The sequence below is a fragment of the Dendrobates tinctorius genome, unplaced genomic scaffold (genome assembly GCF_039654945.1).
Source record: "Dendrobates tinctorius isolate UK_male_01 unplaced genomic scaffold, ASM3965494v1 ptg000082l, whole genome shotgun sequence".
NCBI lineage: Eukaryota > Metazoa > Chordata > Amphibia > Anura > Dendrobatidae > Dendrobates > Dendrobates tinctorius.
The window spans coordinates 9,887,185-9,899,389 of record NW_027361750.1 but is presented as its reverse complement, the minus strand read 5'-3'; the positions used below and the strand labels follow the sequence as shown (position 1 = coordinate 9,899,389).

The 12,205-nt window shown below is 45.0% G+C and overlaps 1 protein-coding gene across 2 annotated transcripts in view; it reads left to right on the top strand.

Annotated features, from left to right (window-relative positions):
- The first annotated feature begins 387 nt into the window (after positions 1 to 387).
- SGK3 (serum/glucocorticoid regulated kinase family member 3) overlaps positions 388 to 12,205 on the top strand; it is an 82,273-nt gene continuing 70,455 nt past the window's right edge. Inside the window, exon 1 of one of the 2 annotated variants that reach the window (XM_073583893.1) lies at positions 388 to 602. The gene's annotated coding sequence lies outside the window, so the exon portion shown is untranslated. Of the gene's footprint in view, positions 739 to 12,205 lie in introns of both variants that reach the window. The other variant, XM_073583894.1, reaches the window with a different exon arrangement.

Genomic DNA, 12,205 nt, shown 5'->3' with positions numbered 1-12,205 from the left:
CAAACACTGATGGTGAAAACAGAGACCGACCAAACACTGATGGTGAAAACAGAGACCGACCAAACACTAATCGGGCCATGTTTTTACACCTGAGAAAAATCCTGGCTGTCTGAATGAGACCCTAGTGTGACCACGTATTGGATGTTAGGAGGAATTCTTTCCCCTGCCATGGCAGCTCCTCTGTTATGTGTAGAGACCCTCCAGGCGCCAGTTTCTACAGTCCCATCTCTGTAGCTCCTTCGATCTGTGTGAGCCCGCTTTAGAGTTTAGTAACTTATTCAGCTTTGCTATCCTACTTTCCACTGTGTCCCCTTTCCCAGGTCCGTGCCTGCCACTGCTTGGAATTTGTGAGAGTTCATGTGAAGTCCCGGCCAGGTTTTATATTCTTAGCTCAAACTTCCTGGACCTGAAGCAAATGTAACAGGAACCATGTGACGGCTGCGAGCAGACCGCCGGCAGCGCTCGGTGCGGGCTCAGCCGCTCACAGGAGGAGTCTGCTGACACGTCAGACAGCACAGTGCAGAGAGCACTGAGCACAGTGCCGAGCCAGGGAAGAGGAAGCCCCGGGCAGACCTCCCCAGCTGACCTCCGGCGCCTGCACGGTATGTAACGCTCCATTACCCGCTCTGCTCCGGGAAAGTCACCGCTGGGAGAAGGAGCCTGGAGCTGGGATTTCCACAACTGCGTCCTACTAAGGAGGAACAAGTAGGAGGCTGCTCCGAATATCAGATGCGGGAGGTGATCTACTTCAAGTTTGGGAAAGTTATAGTGGGTGTAGAAGGACTGAGGGAAATAAGAAGGGGAAAGCGGCTAGAAGCCCCGGGTGTAATCCCATACCTTGTTATATGGCGTGAAAAGTTTATAATATACCAAGAGGGAACGTATTGGGACTGGCGCTTGGTCAAAATATAGCAAAGCTGCCCCCAATCGCCATCACTATTCCTAAAAATGTCTCCGCGTTTAGTGTGAACACCGTCTGATGTATGCAGTCACTTTCCAACTAGCAAAAAAATCGGAACTTGTTCCTTCATCTGCTGCATGTTACTAACACTAATTATTTGGGTGAGAGATAGTATTGCGTGAATGACACCAGGCTTTCCCGCTATCTTCGTCTGGGGTTCTGGTGTTATACGATGCGTTTTGTGGGGGGTTTTCCACCCAATATCTCAGAATACGGATGAATAATATATACTTTAGAAGTAAAACTTACAACTCATGTATTATTCCTATAGATTGTGGCCGTGGGCAGGGTGGGCTGCCGTATTATCCCTACAGATTGTGGACGCTGCCACGGGCAGGGTGAGCTGCCGTATTATCCCTACAGATTGTGGACGCTGCCACGGGCAGGGTGAGCTGCCGTATTATCCCTACAGATTGTGGACGCTGCCACGGGCAGGGTGAGCTGCCGTATTATCCCTGTAGATTGTGGACGCTGCCACGGGCAGGGTGGGCTGCCGTATTATCCCTGTAGATTGTGGACGCTGCCACGGGCAGGGTGGGCTGCCGTATTATCCCTGTAGATTGTGGACGCTGCCACGGGCAGGGTGGGCTGCCGTATTATCCCTGTAGATTGTGGACGCGGCCACGGGCAGGGTGGGCTGCCGTATTATCCCTGTAGATTGTGGACGCTGCCACGGGCAGGGTGGGCTGCCGTATTATCCCTGTAGATTGTGGACGCTGCCACGGGCAGGGTGGGCTGCCGTATTATCCCTGTAGATTGTGGACGCGGCCGTGGGCAGGGTGGGCTGCCGTATTATCCCTGTAGATTGTGGACGCGGCCGTGGGCAGGGTGGGCTGCCGTATTATCCCTGTAGATTGTGGACGCGGCCGTGGGCAGGGTGGGCTGCCGTATTATCCCTGTAGATTGTGGACGCGGCCGTGGGCAGGGTGGGCTGCCGTATTATCCCTGTAGATTGTGGGCTGCCGTATTATCCCTGTAGATTGTGGACGCGGCCGTGGGCTGCCGTATTATCCCTGTAGATTGTGGACGCGGCCATGGGAAAGGTGTGCTGATCTGTATCTAGCCTTTATATGCTGCGCTGGGGATTCCGGCCTCATGTGAGGTCACTGGAAGAAGAATGTTTTCCTCATTGGCATAAACGCTGGATTACAAGTAGATCTTAGTTTTTTTTTCTTGCTGCGAGCTAGGGTGGGAATCGTTACTATGAATTTATGATTCATGCTGCGTGATAAAATAGTTTCATAATAGTCTAACAGTCTCTTTAATCTCGTGTCACTATTGCGCACACAGCAAGTGAAGGACAGGATTTTCATTGAAATTACTTGTGAAGTGACGGCGAGCAGGGCAGGCACTGTGCGCTTTGTAATAGTCGTAAGACTGGATTCACACTCAGCATTTTGTAAAAGTTTTGCAGCATTTTTATTGGCATTTTTATAAGCTTTTTCACTTTTCTTTTTGTCCTGGTGTGAGACTCGTACCTATAAGCGCAGCATAGATTGACGTGCTTCTGAGCTCAAACTGCAGCTCCTGTTAATTTATGCTGCGGATATATTTCGCATCATGTCCATTAGATTTCTTAAAATCACATGCGTTTTCCTAGCACTGTAAAACATAGCAAATTTTCCACCAGCTAATACACAGTGAAAAATCTGCAATGTTTTTGTACCTTGTGAACACCGCCTTAGGGTATGTGGCCACAATCAGGATATTGCAGCGTATTTTTCCTGAGTTCTAATCAAGTGGGTAAATCCGCATGTGTTCAATGAACCAGGCGGTTTTGCCGCATCTAATGAATGGCTGAGACTGCGCAGAGGAGACTTGCATCCTCTGCAGATAATTGCCATGCTGCGGTTTGTAAATCCGCACTGCAGGTGAGTTCACGCAGCAGTAAAAAGCACAGTGGGCATGAGATGTCTGTAAATCACATCCACCGTGCTTCTTATGTAGAGCATGGCGTCTAGGACGCAGCGTAGGTGAGCTGTATCCAAAACGCTGCTCTTCCGGATTGTGGGCATTCAGACGTCAGTGTTTTTCCACACATGCAAAAACTGGAACTGGTATCATCAGTGTTTGGTCCATGTGTCTGTTTTTACCATCACGGATGGATAAATAAATTGACGCTTCTCTTATCCTCTGCAATGTTATACACGGATGCCATCCGTACTCTGTACATTTTTTTTTTTCCATAGACTCTTATTGGTACTTTTCATCGATGGTCCTTGACTAAAACAGATGTGTGAAGAGCAGCATAAATTATAATATGTAGATGTTTCGCATATCAATAGAAGACTTACATGCAACATGGAAACCGAATTCTGTTTTCTATGTGAAGAACTACACTGGGTGCAGAATTATTAGGCCAATGAGTATTTGATCACATCATCCTTTTTTATGCATGTTGTCCTACTCCAAGCTGTATAGGCTTGAAAGCCAACTGCCAATTATGTAAATGAGGTGACTTGCATCTCTGTAATGAGGAGGGGTGTGGTCTAATGACATCAACACCCTATATAAGGTGTGCTTAATTATTAGGCAACTTCCTTTCCTTTGGGAAAATGGGTCCGAAGAAAGATTTGACGGACTCTGAAAAGTCAAAAATTGTGAGATGCCTTGCAGAGGGATGCAGCAGTCTTGAAATTGCCAAACTTTTGAAGCGTGATCACCGAACAATCAAGGGTTTCATGGCAAATATCCAACAGGGTCGCAAGAAGTGTGTTGATAAAAAAAAAAGCACCGGCTACTTCTACTGATGGCCGTCACTGCTAATGATGATTGGAACCTACAAGGAAATGGAGCATTGAGCACTTAAGAAAAATTGTACTGGAGTTCTGTACATGCTGATTATTTTCTAATCATCAGAAAATGTATGTATGGCTCCCCTGTCCCATCCTTGTATACATGGCTCTGCTCCCACTTTCCCATCCTGTATACATGGCTCTGCTCCCCTGTCCCATCCTGTATATATGGCTCCGCTCCCACTCTCCCTTATATATGGCTCCGCTCCCATTCTCCCTCATATATATATATATATATATATATATAGCTCCGCTCCCACTCTCTCTCCCTTGTATATATAGCTCCGCTCCCACTCTCTCTCCCTTGTATATATAGCTCCGCTCCCACTCTCTCTCCCTTGTATATATAGCTCCGCTCCCACTCTCTCTCCCTTGTATATATAGCTCCGCTCCCACTCTCTCTCCCTTGTATATATAGCTCCGCTCCCACTCTCTCTCCCTTGTATATATGGCTCCGCTCCCACTCTCTCTCCCTTGTATATATGGCTCCGCTCCCACTCTCTCTCCCTTGTATATATGGCTCCGCTCCCACTCTCTCTCCCTTGTATATATGGCTCCGCTCCCACTCTCTCTCCCTTGTATATATGGCTCCGCTCCCACTCTCCCGGCCTCCCTTGTATATATGGCTCTCCGCTCCCACTCTCCCGGCCTCCCTTGTATATATGGCTCTCCGCTCCCACTCTCCCGGCCTCCCTTGTATATATGGCTCCGCTCGGCTCCCCCATCATACTTACCCTCACATCGCTGACCTTCCTTCCCGTCGCTGAACTTCCCTCCCTGCATCTCGCGGCGCTTCAGCTCCTGTGCGGAGCGGTCACGTGCTACCGCTCATTAAGGTCTATGAATATGGACGCCACGCCTATGGGAGAGGAGTGGCGTCCATATTCATGACCTTAAATGAGCGGTACACGTGACCGCTTAGCGCTGGATGAAGCCGCCGCGGGATGCAGGGTGAGTATCAGCTGCTGCACCGCCGCCGGCTCCCCTTCTGTCCGCGGACCGGCAAGGGCACTGCAACGGCCCGGTGCTGGGCCGCGGACCGGTGGTTGGGGACCCCTGCCATAGAGAACCTGTGGTCCCTCATAAAATGTGAGATCTACAGGGAGAGAAAACATTACACCTCTCGGAACATTGTCTGGGAGGCTGTGGTGGCTGCGGCGTGCAATGTTGATTGTAAAGAGATCAAGCAACTGACAAGAGTCTATGGATGGAAGGCTTTTGAGTGTCATCGTAAAGAAAGGTGGCTATATTGGTCATTGATTTTTTTTGTTTTGTTTTTGAATGTCAGAAATGTTTATTTCTAAATTTTGTGTTGCTCTATTGGTTTACCTGGTGAAAATAAACAAGTGAGATGGGTATATATTTGTTTTTATTAAGTTGCCTAATAATTCTGCACTGTAATAGTTACCTGCACAAACAGATATCCTCCTAAGATAGCCAAATCTAAAAAAAACCAACTCCATCTTCCAAAAATATTAAGCTTTGATATCTGAGTCTTTTGGGTTGATTGAGAACATAGTTGTTATTCAATAATAAAAAGAATCCTCTCAAATACAACTTGCCTAATAATTCTGCGCACGGTGTACAATGTATCCTTTAGGCTACTTTCACACATCAGTTTTTTGCCGTCAGGCATGATCCGGCTTTTTTTAGAAAAAACGGATCCGGCATAAATTTTGGAGAACTGTAGAAACGGATCCGTTTTTTTGCTGGATCCGTCTCTGTTCCTGGAGGCTGGCCAATTGGATCTGAGCATGCGCAAACTTAAAAAAACCGGATCCGGTTGCTGGATCCGTCTTTTTCTGGATCCGGCGCCCATAGACTTTCATTGTAGCAAAAAGCTGGAAGCGCCGGATCCGGCGCTTCCGGCTTTTTCGCCGGAGACAAAAAAAAGTTACAGTAGACGTTTTTTCAAGACGCCGGAATGAGACAAGTTGCCGGATCCGGCAAAAAACGGATGAAACGCAATGCCATCCGGCACGATCCGGCGCTAATGCAAGTCAATGGGGAAAAACCGGATCCGGCATTGCATTTTGCCGGATCCGTTTTTTCCAAAAAAAGCCGGATCGCGCCTGAAGGCAAAAAACTGATGTGTGAAAGAGGCCTAAGTGAGAAGCTACAGCTGATCCATATGGGATCCAATTTTCAGCTTTGTGTATTCATAGACTAGGATGGGCGACCTATGGAACAAGATGGTGCATGCTACTGCTTATTTTTTCCAATTCAGTCCATTAAAAAATGCACATGTGAATGGCCCAATTGCTTAACATTTGTCCAAGTGCTGTAGTTTTGTTTTTTTTTGTTTTTTTTCTACCAAAAATACAGTAGTGTGAATTTGGCCATATGCCATGTTCACACGTTGCGTTTTTGCTGCATTTTTTTCCTTCAGGCAAAACGTCCTCTCTTGGAAGCTGCTTACAAAAAGCAGGTTTTGCTATGTTATTTGGTGCAAATTGTACATGTCATTCGTCTACAGGACATGTTTAATTTACACAAATTAAAGCGGCAAAACCCTATGGTTGCAAAAATTTTTCAGCGTTTTTGTACTTTCTCATGGTGAATAAAAAGCTAGAAGATTTGACACTGTCAATTTAAAAAATGCAGCTATTTTCCAATTCAGTTAGGAAAAAAAGCAGTGTGTGCATGAGAGATGTTATATTTAATAGTTTTTGCTGGTACGGAAATAAGCTGCTTTAATTTGTATTAAAGAAAAAAAAAAAAAACGCAGCAAAAACTCAGTGTGAACATAGCCTAAATGTGATTAAAGCAGAAAAAGAAGTGAAGTAGCAGCCAATTGCATTACAGCCTTCACGTTTTGGGACTTGAAGGGCTCGTTTGGAGGGCCATTTATTCTGTCATTGTGCTGTCCATTTGCTCAGCGGACATCACACTGATCCAATAATTCCCAGTGCGCCTATGGACTCCAACCAGTGATGAGTGAATGTGCTGGATTAAAGTGTTATCTGAGCATGCTCGGGTGCTAACAGTGTCTTCAGCGTGCTCGAAAAATGTGTTTCGCTTCTCGCGGCTGTCGACCAGACACTTTGTTAGCACCTGAGCAAGCTCTGATGACGCCTTATCTGAGCAGGAACGGTCATCACAAACGCCCGTAGCTGCAGACACAGCCCGTGACGTGGTCTGGTTACTATGAACAATTTCTTACATGCTTGTAAGGCATGACGTGTATTCTCTATCCATTATGTCAATGATCGCAGTCTTATTCCATTTTTGCAGTCTTCACAAAATCCCCTCTGTTCAGTGTCAGACCTGACAGCTGGCTATATATTAGCACTGCATGATATCATTTATGGTATTCACTAGGTGTTGACTCAGGTACAGATTTTGTACTCGGGTCCAGAAGGTTCAAACTACACACCTGTTTGTAAGTCGCGTAAAACAAAATACAGTAATTGTCTTTTCCTTTGTGTCTCTTGTTGACCAGAAGGCGTCGTCTTAATGATTTCTGCGTAATGATTTTACAAAGGTTAAAGTTTAAAGAAAATTCTCTTTAAAATAAGAGCCAAATATTCTCTCTTACAAATAGACAATACCATTCTGCAAGTTCCTCACCAGACAACCGTCCTTCCTAATTAGTTTGAATTCTGAGTTATGCGAATGCATATTTCTGCTGTAGTGTAGCGGTGTCCACGCTGTGCAGTGATGAGGCAGTGACCCAGCAAAGTTCAAAGCAAAAACGTTTTTAATGTCCAAACTCACACAGTACACAGCACACGGAATCCTCCGGATCGCAGCTGGGAAACATGACAGTCCATAAGTGCGTTCGGTTGCCGAGGGCGACTGCACCACAGTGTCACACTGCAGGGTGCCAGGAGTTCGTTCTGCTGGGTTCTGTGTTCCCTCACACAGGCAGAGCTTTTGCAGAGCCATCTGCTCCTGCAAACTCAACACTGACACCCCCAAACCCCTGCTGCAGGGTTTTTTACAAAGGAACCTGTGGCCACATGGAAAACCTGGGGCCAGGGAGGAGACTGACTGCCCCGCTGCCATTCTGTAGTCCAGTGTTCCCCAACTCCAGTCCTCAAGAGCCACCAACAGGTTAGGTTTTAAGGATTTCCTTAGTATCGCCCAGGTGGTGAAATTATTGCCTGTGCAGGTGAGCAGATCTCACCTGTGCAATTTTAAAGGAAATCCTGAAAACATGACCTGTTGGTGGCTCTTGAGGACTGGAGTAGGGGAACACTGCTGTAGTCTGTTTCAAAAATAAATGCCCAGAACATGTTTTCTTAAATCTGCGTTGGACACACTGTATGCCCAAGACCAATACTCACTTTTATTTTGCATTGCAACCACAGCTATGCCTGTGACTTCAATGCACTCCCACGGCCTCTATATGCTTCTTCTTTGCACATCCTGGAAAAAACATAGCGACCCTCGCATATAACGCCGGTCACCCTTGGCTATTTGCTGCAGTTAGAACAGGTCACCCTTGCCATTATATTTTATATAGTAACATTTTCAGGTTGCAAGTAGAAATTTTCTGTTCCTCTTCATTTTGAAATGAAACCAGAATACGGCTCCAATCCCAATTTTTGGGGCTTTGTGTCCCTGAATGAATTCAATTTCATATAGGGGTGTTCGACTTTTCTGTCATTTGCAGTATGTACAATTCTTCTTGCAATTACAAGCACTGCCCCCGAATGTAAGTCTAGTATATAGTGGGCACTAATTTCTGTAAATTTGTGACTTTTTACAATATAACCTATGGGACAGTGAGCTGTTTGTGGATCTGTAAATCTGTGGATTTGAAGTAGCTAAAGACTAATGCGAGCATCCTGAATTATCTCCATTATGATTGTCAGCTAGATACCTGGCATCTGAGAGATGGGTAGTTGAAATTTCTGACTGTAGCCGTGCCTCCTCCAGACTTCTGTATTTTGGTTGCTGTCTCCCAAAATTGAGCAGAACCCGCACTGCCACTCACCGGTGACATTATACACAGGAGCTCTGTATATTGTGTATGGTGCACAGGTAATGCAGGGATCACCAGTGACATTGTACACATGAGCTCTGTATATAGTGTCAGTGTACAGGTAATACAGTGATCACTAGTGACAATATACACAGGTGCTCTGTGCATAGTATACAGTGCATAGTGTCAGTGTACAGCAAACACATTGACTCCCCAGTGACGTCTCTAGTTGAAGTCCTTCATCTTTGCTTTTCTACTTCTTCCAGCCAGGACTCGTCTTTGCAGAAAATAACACACAGTTATTTAGAGCAGATTCCCCACTTTTTCCCCAACTTGTACACTACATCAAATGTCAAAAAAGTGACATGGTGCCGCCCTACACAGTAACAAGACCCCCCCCCTCAATCCATCATTTTGCTCTTCAATTCATCATGTCTTCTCCCCACCGCCAATTGATCATTATTTGCTGACTGTCCCCCACCCTCAATTCATTATCATTTGCTCTCTCACCACCCTCAATACATTATCATTTGCTGTCTGTCCCCCATCCCCCACTCTCAATACATGATGATTTGCCCTTCCCATTCGCATTTAATTCATTTTATTAAAAAAAAAAAAAAGTTTTTCATACTATTTATACGGTCCCCTGCAGATCCATTTCTGATAGTTAGCGGCTCTCATACATGCCAGCACCTGCGCAATGATGTCATTGCATAGACCCCATCACCAGCATGTCACAGAAGAGGCAGAGGGAGCTCCCCTGGAGTTGAGCTGCTGTTTTGACAGCGATGGCGCTCCAGGAAAACACCCTGCACCGACGAGATGTGCGCCATAACCCACCCCTGCCCTTGGGGTCTGGTTAGCAGAAGCAAAAGAGATTGGGCCAGCCCCCCCTGTTTGCTTCTGCTCACCGGGCCTCATACAATAGAAAGGATAGTAATGTCCTGATGGCGGCTCTGAACTACACTGGAGTAAGTCACAGACACTGACATCCACCTGTCTAAATTATATACTACTTGCTGGAGTGCCAAACATTCTTTTGATGTATGAGGCATCCAGAAAAGTCTGTGCGCCATTAGTACTTGCCAATCCGTGTTCCTCAGCTACTGACACTACTCTTCTGTGTGTGGCCACTCACATATAGTTATACTGTGGAAATTTTTCATCCTATATGTTTGGTGGCAGCACAGAATGACTTCGCTGGCCGCAGGTTGTGCACCCCTGGTGTAAATGGACCCTTGCTAATGCTAACATACTTTTGGTAAGAGTGCAAAAAGTAGGGAACGTACTCTTAAAAATCCATTGACTTTTTTTTTACTTTATACCAATGAAGCAAGTATGATTGACAGCTTTTAAGAGGTTTTAAAGCGGAAGCAGAAATACTACTCCTGTTTTATTACAGGCACATGGTCCTTTTAAAGGAGCCCTCCTCCTAGTTTTTATCCTTCTTAATATATTGCAGTCTTCAGATTATATAGCACTGTGCACTTACAATTGCTCATTTTGCCTTTCTACCAATCTAATACTTCTCTTTTCTCTGCTCTATGTAGAAACATGAAGTTTCTTTTCCCTGCATTTATCATCGCTCTCCTCCCACTGCCATTGATTTTTGCAGTGATTTATGACTCATACAGGGAAAAGTGTTTCTACTTAGAGCTTAGGCAGGGTTCAGATTGCGTTATGGCAGTCCGTCTAACGGACTGCGTTACACCGCGGCATTAACGCGATGTAATGCATCCGTTAACGCTGCCATAGACTGCCATAACACGGCGCATCACTGACGCATGTGCTAAGCGGCATGCTTTAGCGATGTACCGTCATTCTGTGACAGACCCTTGGACACGGTCTGCAGCATTCGAGGGTCTGTCACTGCTAGCGCAGACGCAGTCCGTCAACGCTATGCGTTGAACGGTCTGCATTATCGCTAAGTGAACCTGGCCTTAGAAGGATTCAGCTAGTCAATTTTTAATCACGTGATTTTATAGACCTAATGGAAAAGAGAGTTAACTTTATAGAAGGGAAAAATGAGAAATTGTAAGTACACAGGGCTTTATAATATGATGACTGCAATATGTTAAGAGGATACAAATTTTGATGGAAGGAGGAGGGCTTCTTTAATCTTGTGTCAATGAGGATGTTGTCTCCTCTGCCGGTCAGCTATGACTCAGTATGCAAAGTGTTTCATTCATGTGGCCATTTGTACAACTGGGTTTCTATATTTTGCTGAGTTACAAAGCAGTTGCTAAAACAAAACTCATATGGCTTGTGTTAAGGAAGTGTGCAGAGATATGAATGAAGAATGCCCATGTTGCGTGGAGATATTTTAATAATAATAATTTTTTCACTCTGCTCTAGGTTTAAAAGATCATGTGCTAAATGGAAATGTTACTCCAGTTTGCATATTTTACATTTGCATCCTATTTCAATTAAAGAGGTGTTCATGATCTTGAAAAATGTGCCCTAGGGTAGGAAATATTATAAAATAAAGAGGCAATACTTACCCTCTGAATTCCAGGCGGCCTCAGTACTGCCGTTCTCGCTGGCACTGGACTTTCAGCTGAGCTGGACACGGACCTCGGTGCCTTACTCCTGGACCGTCAGTGACCGGAGTGGCATCAGATGTAAGTGGTAATTAAGGCCTATTTCTTTATTTTATAACACTCCCTACCCTACGGCATATCATGGAGAACCACTTGACATTTCTAAGAATTGTGCTGTGCACAACCATGCATGGTATGCTCACTCTACAAGAGACATTACCCTTTGTAACACATGTACCGTATGTGATTTTCTTTTTGTGTTAGATTTTTGTTTTGTTTTCTAGAAAAAATACTATTCTGCTTAACCACATATATAAAATAAAAAGCCCATATGGATTTGCATTACATTTTTATCATATGTAAAGGTAAAAATGGGAGGAAATACAATTCAAGGCCTCTTATAGATACGGGACAGAAATTAGTGAAGATAGGCTTCTGCATTGTTATTCTCTCTCGCCCGACAGTCAGTGCCATATCAGTGTATGAAGTTCCTTGAGCAAAATAGTGGGGCTTTCTTGTTTTTCAATGGAGGCAAAAGGTATATAGTTAAAAAATCAGGCAAAATAATCTATATGTAGTGCCTCAAAAATACTTCCACATAGTGCTGTCACGGTCTGATTCTGGACCATGATGCACTCATTGGCCACAGGTTTCCTAACCCAAACTTGACGGCCTCCTCTTGGATATGTCTATGAAGCTGTTGAGTTGGGGTCTAGAGTTTCCCGACCAGTCTGTGAATAATGGAAGGTAACGCACTGAATACAGTGAAATAGTCAGTGATACTAATTCTGAATTTGTTTGCCTATGTTGGTATTAGATGTGTTAGTAGGTGGTTTCATGGTGACGAACATCCTTCCTTCATTCTATGACCACCAGAAGGTCTCTGCATGGGGATGTAAAACTTCCTACTGTAACATATTTTCGATCAGCTCCTATTAGGTGGACATAGGCCAATTTTGTCAAAGCGTGCAATGAAGAA